Source organism: Pezoporus wallicus, unplaced genomic scaffold, assembly GCF_028554395.1.
Source record: "Pezoporus wallicus isolate ANWC-B61680 ecotype Strahan unplaced genomic scaffold, APGP_CSIRO_Pwel_v1 contig_3817, whole genome shotgun sequence".
NCBI classification, from domain to species: Eukaryota; Metazoa; Chordata; class Aves; order Psittaciformes; family Psittacidae; genus Pezoporus; species Pezoporus wallicus.
The window spans coordinates 2,487,446-2,498,488 of record NW_026635157.1 but is presented as its reverse complement, the minus strand read 5'-3'; the positions used below and the strand labels follow the sequence as shown (position 1 = coordinate 2,498,488).

General features: G+C 41.3%; 1 protein-coding gene across 7 annotated transcripts in view; it reads right to left on the bottom strand.

The window, feature by feature from the left end:
- Positions 1-7,915: 7,915 nt before the first annotated feature.
- SCAF8 (SR-related CTD associated factor 8) overlaps positions 7,916-11,043 on the bottom strand; it is a 94,524-nt gene continuing 91,396 nt past the window's right edge. For all 7 annotated transcript variants that reach the window (XR_008971807.1, XR_008971810.1, XR_008971808.1 and 4 more), the window contains one exon: positions 7,916-9,067. The gene's annotated coding sequence lies outside the window, so the exon portion shown is untranslated. The remainder of the gene's footprint in view (positions 9,068-11,043) is intronic.

Genomic DNA, 11,043 nt, shown 5'->3' with positions numbered 1-11,043 from the left:
CCGGTCCCGGGCGGCGGCCCCCGGAACGCCAAGGGCTCCCTCCTGTGGTGGCTGCGGGGAAAAGCTGCCGCAGGTTGCGGGGGTCTTTCTCCAGCCCTTGCCACTCTCGGCAGGAACCAGGGGAGAGCCGGAGCCCTGCTAGTGATGTGGGGAAACGACCCGCTCGTAAGTGGTGCTGGACACCCGGGGCCACCCTGCATGTAAGGGAAAATGAGCCAGGAAAAAGTAAAGGGAAAGCAAAAGAGGCCTAAAGCCCCTCTGATTCCGAAAGGCTGAAAAGATTTAACAGCGCACGGGGAAAAAAATGTGCTAGATTTACATGGGACAGAAGGAAAACGTAGTTGGGCAAACAGTCCTTGCTTCTGAGTAAGAGCTCTTTTGAGAGTTCTTTTTATTCAAGTCTCCCAAGTACTGCAATCAGTTACTCTGTCTTGTCTAAACTTCGAGTGAGTATATAATTACATTTAGCTAGCAATTGGCTCCCTTTGCCTTCACGTGGAACCCCAGGAATGCTGCCAAAGACCCCTCCTGTCTGGAGTCTGCAGTGGCAACAACCCAGCTCTCGGGTTCTGCCTCAGCCCTTTTTAACTCCTGGTAAGTCCATCAGGACATGTCTCCTGCCCCTGGGCCCAGCACAGGGGACCTGCCACTCCAGCCATGGGCCACAGCAGAAAGGGTGGCAAGTGCTGCAGCAGGGAAAGGAAGATACCTTCCACCGCCCTGCCTTGACCAGGGGGCACAAGCTGCCCTAGGAAGACTTTGCTGATACAAAGTGTGAAACATGGCCAACTGCTGCTCTTAAACCCATCTAAGATACAGTACTCACCTGTAAGAACATAAAGCTGCCATGAAAAAGCACACTCAAAGCATGTGCGATACTTAAAAAGATTAAATAAATATAAAAAGGGGCCTAACAACCTGGGCTTTTTAAGAAGATGGATGAAAAGCATTAGTCTGACTGGAATTATATGTAACTGGGCATTTGGTAGCAAAGGGAATGGCAAAGAATCTGTATTTAAAAACTGAAGAGCCTAAGACTGAAGTTTTATTACAAGGCCCTATTCATCTGCATTTGAAAGCTGCATGATCCACACTTCCCAGCTGCAGCAGGTTGGTAGCTGTCTACACCAGAATGCTTTGCTGTGCTGCTGGAGTTCTGACCTCAGATATTCCTCCTTGATTTACCGTGGACCTTGGCAGCTGTTTTGCTGTGAGTGTGCATCACCAGATCAAAGGCGGCCACACACTTATCCTGGCTCTGCTGCGGCAAACTGCCCTGAAAGGATGTGCACAGCTTTGCCACAAAGCACTGACCAACATTGCCAGCATCAGCGGCACTCATTATAACGAAGCAAAACTAGTCATGGAATTCAACTTCATTGCATGACCATGACTGAGAGCATGGGTTTACCTTTCCTGTGCACAAATAGAAACACAGCAAGGATGGGAGGAAAGACCCACAGGGGACCAAGCCAGGTAAACACATCACTGACTTTGAAGTTGCCTTTCCAAACCTGAATGACAGCATTCATCATTTGAAGTGCTACCTCTGCTGAAAAGACTTCATCTTTTAACTGCTCTTCAGGTGTTTCTATTATTTTTTCTACTGTTCTTGACTAGAGACCAGGAATTTTAGGGGCACGAGAGCTCTTGTTTGGCCTCAGAGCCTAGTGTGCCCCTGGAACCACTGGGAGCTTATGGTATCTGAATTTTCCTTTGGGGTTTTTGAAAGAGTAGAAATGAATTTATTTAAGAAAATGCATTGTGCCATTCTGTATTTCCATGCTTGCTTCTTGTTTCTTTTGGGTTATGGTGTTTCTAGCCTTGAATATTTAGGACTAATTGATGCTCACTGACTTCAGTGAGGAAAGAACCTGATATGTTACTGAACAGACTCACATGACATGGATGTCTTCATCATCAAAGGACATTCTTTTCTCCCTTGAATTTCTATGTCTACACTGGCTCACAGCAAGTTCAGTCACACAGGGATGTCACCATGATATAGGCACAAGCTCCAGTACGTGGCAAAGAACCATGATTTTCTGCATAGCATGTGGTGTCTCTGCTGTGCACTGATAAATATTTACCATTCTGAGCCAAGGCTTGGTCACACAGAAGCTTGTGCAAGTTTTGCCATGGACATTAAGAGACAATTGAATTACAAGAATTCAGTCTGTAATTCTTAGCACAAATATATCCTGCAAAATACATGCTCTGTACTATGATGGGAAGAGACAACAAAGTGATTATGTATAAGAAAGGCCCAGGAAATTCATTACAGGACTAATTTGCTATGTACAGGTTCTGTTACTTATCGCCTCTGCCATGGAACATGAAGCTTTCCAAGACTGTTTTGATTCATCTCCTATTATATGTTGCTTAGAGTTCCTGAAGCTCCAGAATTTATGCCTATGAATAAAGAGGGAAAAAGAAAAAAAAACCAAACAAACAACAAAAACCACCACTATCTCTGGGTTGGAAAATCTTAAAAACAAGCACAGAAAAGGTCAATGACAGCACAAAAAATGGAGCCTCATCATTAACTGTATTTTATAAATTCTGACTTCTAGGAAATCTAATGGAGATGGTATGGGATGGACTGCCCTTCACAACGAATCACTGCTCCAGTAGCCCCTGCAAAAGCCGATTGTGAAACTGACTGAGAAGTGGAGCTGGAATAGGAGTGAGTATCTTTCTCTTCACAGATAACGTTAACAGCTAAGTAAATTCCATGCTCTTATTGTAACAGAACTTGAAGTCAGTTATGTGAAGTTAAGCTGCAATACTGAGTGAAGAAATTTTGACAATTTCAAAGCCAAGCTAACAAGTCTTTCTCTTACTGTCACTGTGATAAATACGGAGAAGCTGTGAGAACGCCCATGGAAACAGCACTGGCTCATGTACAGAAGGCACACTCTAAAAAATAATAATTAAAAAAGAAAAAGATGTTTTATTTCGTTTGAATGTCTTCCAGATACAGATGACAATAATTGTTCAAACTCTGTGGGAATGCTTTTATTTATACTAGAGGCTGTTCTTGCTTCCCCCGCTGTGCAAAGGAGCTCTTTCAGCAAACACAAGTAACAGGCCCCATCTTTGTCAAGCTCTGGCTTGAAACTGTCAGAAAGCCGACTACTTCAGGTCTGCAAGTGCTTCAGTTTTTACTCAAGCTAAAGAAAGCCAAGGTGCTTAGAACATCACATTGGCCATGTAGCATCATCAGGATTTTGGGCAGGGCAGGGCTTTCATCAGAGAGAACATCTCTAATTAGTTGCTGAATATACCCACTGCTGGGGAGTGGGGGGTACATGTGGCATCAGACAGGAACTCTTAGCTGGAAACCACAAAGGTCTCTGTTTTAGCTTACCTGGACTCACTTTTACCTTCTGACTTTTATTTTGTGGTTCTTTTGTTTACAAACAATAATAACAAAACCAAAATAAACCAAAGAGCAAATCCTAGTCTGGGCCTTGTGAAGGTTATCGGTTAGAAATCCAGCTGCTATAAACAAGGCTGTTGGGAGGAGAATTCCTGAAACCATCCAAATCTGTACTGTGCAGGACACTTCAGTGTCACAGCAAAAGCAAGACTAACAGAAATGTTTTATAGCACTTTCATGATAAGAACCTGACCTGTATCTCACACATATATTTTGGGCTGTTTTTCAAAACCAAACCTCTTGTTCACAAATAAGTAAACACTTTCCTGGTTTTGGCCAGCTTCCAGAACTTTACTGAAGGAGATAAGTAACACAGTTTTGAATATTCCATTTCTTGTTTTCCAGTTTAACTGGATTTAATAGGGAGCTTTGTGCCTAAATAAGAGTCTGGGGCTTTATTCACTCTGAACTTACATAGTTAGGATTTTAAGAAAAATATTGTTCAGCTGACTACCACAGGTACAACTGAAATTGTTATTTTTCTAACTTGCTCTGCTGTTTTAGAGCTCTGCACTTCCAGCTTCCCATGGAGACAGAGCATGAACTCCCTAGTGCATATATACAAAGTGAGCACGGGAGTAAAGTGAGGGTGGTAGCTGTGAAAGGTGATGGGATTAAATAACAGGGAGCTTGGGGTCATTTAGATCACTATGTCTGAGGTCTTCATAACCCTCCACAGAGCACATGTCAGCAACAGTCCCCATGTCAAGCACAATGCTTCTGCCTGCATGGGGACATTGCCACCCTTTGAATGACTACGAAGCTTCACTTAAGTATTCTCCCGGACAGTGAATCCACCACACTCCTTGGGAATGTTTATTTATTGCTTTAAGAATGTCAGAATATTGACAATGCTTTTTTTACACTCATTTTTCTTTTAAAGTTGATAAAAATATTTTCTGTTTATCCTTAGCAGGAGTAACAAAAAGGAAGAAAGTCTTTTAAAGACCTGTGCTGGCAATAGGAAGCCTCTGTGAAAAGCGGAACTGCTGTGAACAGCACATGGTCCATTTTCAGTGCTGCCTTGCAATCTTCTGACTTCACCAGTCCACGTTTTAAGTTTGTTTGAGAGAGCACGCCTGGCTGCCTTGCCTCTTTTAACCTAAGTAATTGCATGGGGAGTTCTTTGTAAGGACAGGGGTTTCCCAGTCAAGTTTGCTATCTGCCTTTATGAGTGCTGTTAATTCTGCCCATCACTTCAACTTCTAGCTCTGCAGTGGGGTTTAAGAAAACAGTGACAACATATGGGAAATAAAGTCATGACTGACTGTCAGTATTTCATTAACTCTGCACCTCATATTCAACACCCAGAGTGGCTGCACATCACCACCTACTGAGGGACTTGTTCACGCCACAGAAACCCTCCTTCTTTATAACGTAGCCAGGAACATGTTCTCTCCCTCTGACTTCATCAGCAAAGACTAACTTCAAAACCAGACATTACCTCAAGAGCATCATTTATTAGGAGGAAAAAGTGGCAGCCATGACAGAGAAGAAGACAGCCTTGAAACCGGTCAAGAAGTAACCCAACACAAAGTCAAAAGGTGACCCTTCACAGCGATTGTGTGTGGCAGTTAAGATTATCAGGTGAAGTAATACAATGTAATTGTTTCTTGCAGGATGGAGAGGGGACAGGTACAGAGCTGAGGTGAAGCTGCTAACAGAGGAGCTTTCCTTAGCTTAGAAGGCAAGCACAACAGGGAATGAGAAAAATCACGCCAATAACTGTTAATGATGTTGATTTTCTTACATATTTATCACTAGTTTTGTACATTTTTAATTGCTGTGCAGCAAGTGTGGTTACTTAGCTCTCCAGAGACTTGGCTTATCTACTTATACATTAGAATAAAATGTATGCTGCCTGGAAACTTCTGTGAAACTCTCTTATTTAGTATTTGGCAAGCATTTGGAGATTCCTATATGGAGGTTGCAACAGAATTTAAAAAAAATAAGATAGATTATTGCTTATGAAATATGGTCATAATTTCTTAAAAAAAACTTGGGCTTTTTTTGAGATAAATGACAATATGATAGCCACTGCTGGGTTTTCCCTTGCGTGAATATGATGGATCAACAGCTGCATGTACACACACACAATTCAAAACTAAGGCAATGTTACTGTAAGTAATCTAAAGCAAGCTGGTATTTATAAAAGCCCATGCTATCGCAGTGATGCAGACTGGCAGTAGGAACAGAACTACAGTCACAGCTGTAGCAGAGAAATGCTCTTACTCTGTCAACAGAACGCCAGCTGTGACCTGGAGAGTCAACTGCTTCTTAGATGTCTAATACCCAAACAATGCTGGACAAAAGACTTGTCTCTACACTGCTATTTATTTCAGGTCTGGTTCCTGGACAGATGTTCTTTTTCTTGGAATGGATTATTGTCTGCTAAGGAATTAAGACCATCTTATTTGAATGTAAACTACATATTCACATTACATTCAGTCAGCAAAAGCAACACTCTTGCCTGCTAAGCTACACAGTCCATGTATAGTCCAAGTACTTGTTCTAATCGTGCAAACACTGAATTGCTCCAAGTCACCAAAGTCAACTAATACTGTTTGTAAAGCCAGCACTGCCTCAGTTCGGATGTTTAAAGTTGCCAGAAAAGAATGACTTGTGAAACTTTCCTTTGAAGCTGGCTGAAGAGACGGGTGCACTGCAGGTCTCTCCATATTCATGTCCTTTCACAAAGGAGAGCTTGTCCAGATGCCAAGGGGAAGCACTGGGAGGCTTCTCAAAGGGGAATTCAGCCGAAGAACAAAAAACTCCAACCTCTGCCCTAACTGGAGTGCTGGGAGGTTTGCCTGTTTTGCTGTGTTTTGTTTTATAATGGCTCCTTCAACAGATGGGCAGCAGTCACACGTTTTGTCAGAAAAGCTCACCCAACAGGACAGTCAAGCTTCCAGCAGCTCCCTGTATAGTACAGACAAAAGGCTGTTTCTCCAAAACAGTCCCTGATCTCCGGGCAAGTCATTCTGACATTCAAATTCAAATTCAAATGGTGCCATGGTCAAGCTCAAGCATCTACAGCTCTGGAGGGTCCATCCGGCCGCATTCTGAGCATATACCTCATCAACAGCTACAGGTCTGCTCGCACAGGAGGCTTATGCTGCCCTGGTACTGCTGCGGCACACAGATTTTACTTGTTTTTCTGAAAAAGTTTTGGTCTTCAGAGTAATTTGACTGGCAAGTATGTATTCGTCTCATAACAGTGTATTTTTGTGGTTACTCACATACTGCCACTGCACAGGTAATTTTAAAGGTGTTATAATTAAATCTATGGATTTAATTAATTTCCAGTGCTTTATTTAATTTGCAACGTTACTGAATCAAGGAATACTTCTTAGCCATATGAAAGCAATATGCTTAAATAGAAAGTTTAGGTAATAGGATTAGTTAATCAACAGTTAGAGGCACCTGAAGGCATGGTTCCTCCATCAGTAACTGCTGATAAACTGTTGGTTGTTCCCAGCCTTTCCATAGTGTCAGAGCCAGCACAAGAGCTAACTCTTACATGGGGATGTTTTCAGTCAGACCAGGAAGCCTCATAGGTGTGTGGCTCTTCCAGGGAGGTAGAGGGAAGGGGTGAGTGAGGCAGAAGGGGAAGACAGGACTGCCCCTTGTGAGGAGGAGCACTGCCTTAAATAGCTCAGACTGATCAGGAAAATGCACTGGGATGCTCTTGTCTGCCCTCACTCATGGTGAAACACTCTGGTGTGTACTTCGCAGCAGTCAGCACTCTGCCATCCATAAGTAACTACATAAGATGCAGGATAAGAGGGATGCTGTACTAACAGGTTCTGAAGGTTAAGGATGCTCTGTTTGCTATAAGCTAATTATAGCATCAGCACTATGCCTGAAAACCCTGCCTACAGTGCAGCATAGCTAGCGCAGCCTTGTGAGGACCACATTAATATTTGAAATGCAGTCTTTGCTCACATAAACTTAATTGCTACATGAATAACATTTTTTATAGTTTAAAATTTTGTCATTGAAGAAGGAGGAGGAAGGAAAAAGAGTCTAATTGGGTTTTAAATTCTGATGTACGTATATTCAGCGCAATGTATGACACACGCAGCAAATCAAAGCCAGCTTAGACTCAGCTTTTCTGCAGCTTTTTCCTCCCATACCTTTCCAGGATTACTAATTAATAGAAACCAGATGTCAATACTTTAGTATGGCCTTAAATACAGGATGTGAAGAGCCTGATCTCCTTATTGCCCTGGGGCCTCATGTGCAAATTGAATTTAAGCATCACTACTGATTTGCTAACATTTTCTATCCCTCTGCCTACTGACCTGTGTAAAGATTGATACAAAGGAGAACAACGTCCAAAGGTACAAACGCCTTCCTCTAACATTTTTTGTCAATTCTAAATTGTTCTAAACAGTGATCAGCAATAAGTGGGATTCCAATCAAAGACTGGCAGATACAACATAAAAATAGAGAAAATGATGAGAAATAAAATTTTGAATTTAGATCTTTATTATACAGGCCCAAAGCTGTGGTCACCATGCAGTTACACTATAATGGGTATGATCTTGCTGAAAGGATCTCACTAAACAAATGTAAAGAGACCACAGACTACAGCATTCCAAGTAACTGGCACTTTAATTTTTAAAAGAGCAAAAATAAATAAAGGAATGGCAAGGATGTACTTTTCACATATGGTGGGGCATATACATATTCTTTCTTTCCTATAGCTATTCAAGAGACAAAATTAGCAAATACTGCCCAAAAATGCAGACCTTTCATGTGAGGTCTCAGCTAACTTAGCTGTTTCTTTCCCCTTGGCTATTAGATCAAACACACATTCAGATAGATGCATATGCAAAAAAAGAAATGCATTGTAATTTTTTTGTATTTCATTCCTACTTCCTGTCCTCTCCTCCTACTTTCAGGACACCAGCAGGAAGTAATTGTAGACATCTAGTCTAATAAAAGCCCTGGGACTTTTCCCGCCCAGTTTTTCTTGTACTCTCATAATTTAAGGATTCATCACAAATCTGAAAAGGTTCAGGTGTCTCACAGGGAATTCATCATCTCTGGAATACAGATAGCCACAGTGAAGAGCTGCACATAGACTGCACACTTAGTGTTCTGTAAAAGTGGTTCTCTTTAAAAAAACAAAACATTTCTTAAAATCTGTAGATTAAAACAAAGCATGTCTTATTCCCTACAGGATTTTCTTGTAACCTGTTCTTCAATTATTTGCACTAGAAGATGCTACAAATGGTATTAGTTACAAGATAGAGCCCACTGTCATCTTCTGGTCCAGCAGAAGAACCTGTCCCTCCGATGGATGCAAAACTGTTCATCTGAGCAGATCATCCTCAATAGCAGAAATATGGTCTAGAAACTCACAGAGTTTATGGGTTTAATTTATAAAATTAAACCTGCCCCAGACAGGTAATACTGATATGTACGTTTGTCATCCCTGGGTTCTGTCAGAAACGGGGTACTGAGGTGCTCAGAGCCGTCTCAGTCTGCAGCGCTGGGATCCTTCTGGCACTTCAGACCCAAGATGCGATGTGATGCATGCTAGAACATGGGCGCACTTCTCACTTAACTCTGCAGAGCCCCGGACCTGGTAAGCTGCCAGAACCTCCTTCATCTTGCCTGTTGACAAAAGGAACAATAACTAGTCATCACTGGTTGCTGGAGCGCAATTCCAATTTTTAAAATGCCCTACAAATGAGATGAGTCTTCTTTTTCTCTTTTTTACCAGGCAATAGCAAATGTTTCTTAAATAACAGATTTGGGATAAAGTTTACAGTCTCTCTGTTAGCCACAGGATGCTTATGAGGGAGAAAGGTATCTCACACTGCATAGTTCCTAAAATATTATCCAGGATTAAACATACCATTATTTTAAAGTATTACTAATTTTCCCTTTCAGTGCCCGATAGCTTAGTACTTTAAAATCTTAATTAAAATATTATCTCTGTAAAGCATAATTTTGTATAGCAGATTTTCTGGCTGAAAGTTCTGTACTGTCTCTCTCACACTGTACACATGATACAGCGTAAGCAATTTAGAGGATTAATAAACAATTAACAAGTAAGCATCCAACAGAATAATACACGGTTTATGCAAGTTTGGTGTCTCTCTAATACACATTGGCTATGTCCATTATGTATTGACAGCAACTATTAATCCTAACAGCTATAAATCCTCCATAAATGACTCACTGAATGGGCTTCGCTGAACCCAAGGAAATCTACTCTGATTTCCTGCCAGTTATTTTTCCAGAGAGTGAAAGTTCAAGCACTTTGTTTCTCCGAAAACCACTTTCTTTTTTAGTATCACAGACTAAAGGAAAAAGGTAAGACCAAGAATATGCCTCCAATATATGTTTCCTGCAGAATAGGCAGAAGGAGAGGCAGAGGTACCTTTGGAGGGTAATTCACCCACTCCTTAGGTAATCTCTAAAAGGTGTCAATCTGCTTCTTTTCCATGGACTATAAACAGACTAAAGACCAAACTCTCTCACGGCTAGCAGTGAGTGCTTTGTATCCTACCACAGGTATCTGACTATGTTCACCTATATATTTCACAAAGACTATTCACAAAGCCATCAGACCATAGTAATTTTCAATCAATACTAACATGGGCAAAAATAGAAAAAGTATAATTGCTTCAATCTAAAGTAAATACATACACCATGCAATAAATTCCTGAACTAGTTTAAAATTTTTTGTTATAGACCCTGAAATTTTGTGGAGATATCCACATTAAACAATAATTTGGATGTATAATTATTATCCTTATCACATAGATAGAAAGCACTAAAGGAAGAGAGCTAGCAGGTGATTTGATCTATGCCATGCCTACTGACGTTTGTCTAACCTACAAAAATAGGTTAGAAAAACATCTAACCTAAAAAACATCTGCAAGGTGGAAGATTCCATGAACTTCTCCTACACAACCTATTCCAGAGCTCCACTTTTCCTTGCCAGTTTCGTTTTCCCCTGACGCTTAAACTAAATCATCCTTGTTGAGATCTAAGCCTATTACTGCTTTTCTGTACAGAGAGCATACAGGACAGCTAAATCCCTTCCTCTTTAGAGTCACCCCACTGTTATATGAAAGCAGCTATCATGTCTTCCTTTCCTCCTCTCATCTCTAGACTAAACAACCCTTCAACCTTTCCTTGAAGGCCCATGTGGTTTAGATCTTTGAGCCCAGCTTGCTCTCTTGCTGGATCCCATATGAGCTGTGGTTTCCGCAAGTGAGTAAAGCTCTGGCACTGAGACCTTATCAGTGCCGAGTAGAGCAAAATAATTACATTTTATGTGTTATTACTCCCCTTTCTATAACCCACATTAGCACTGGCCCTGTTTGCAGTAGCACAACATCACTGGTGCATGTTCAGTTTGGGATCACTATGATAGATGCATTTTCTGCAGAATGGGTGCTTGGGCAGCTGTTTTCCATCTGCATTTATGTGCAGCTGACTACATTGAGCCATATGTACAATTCTCCATTTGCTCTAATGTAACTGCTGGAAACCTGATATTTTCTAGGCTACTCTGCTACTTTATCAAGGTAATTTTCAATTGCCTTGCTTCCAACAGGCATGTTCTGATCTATGAA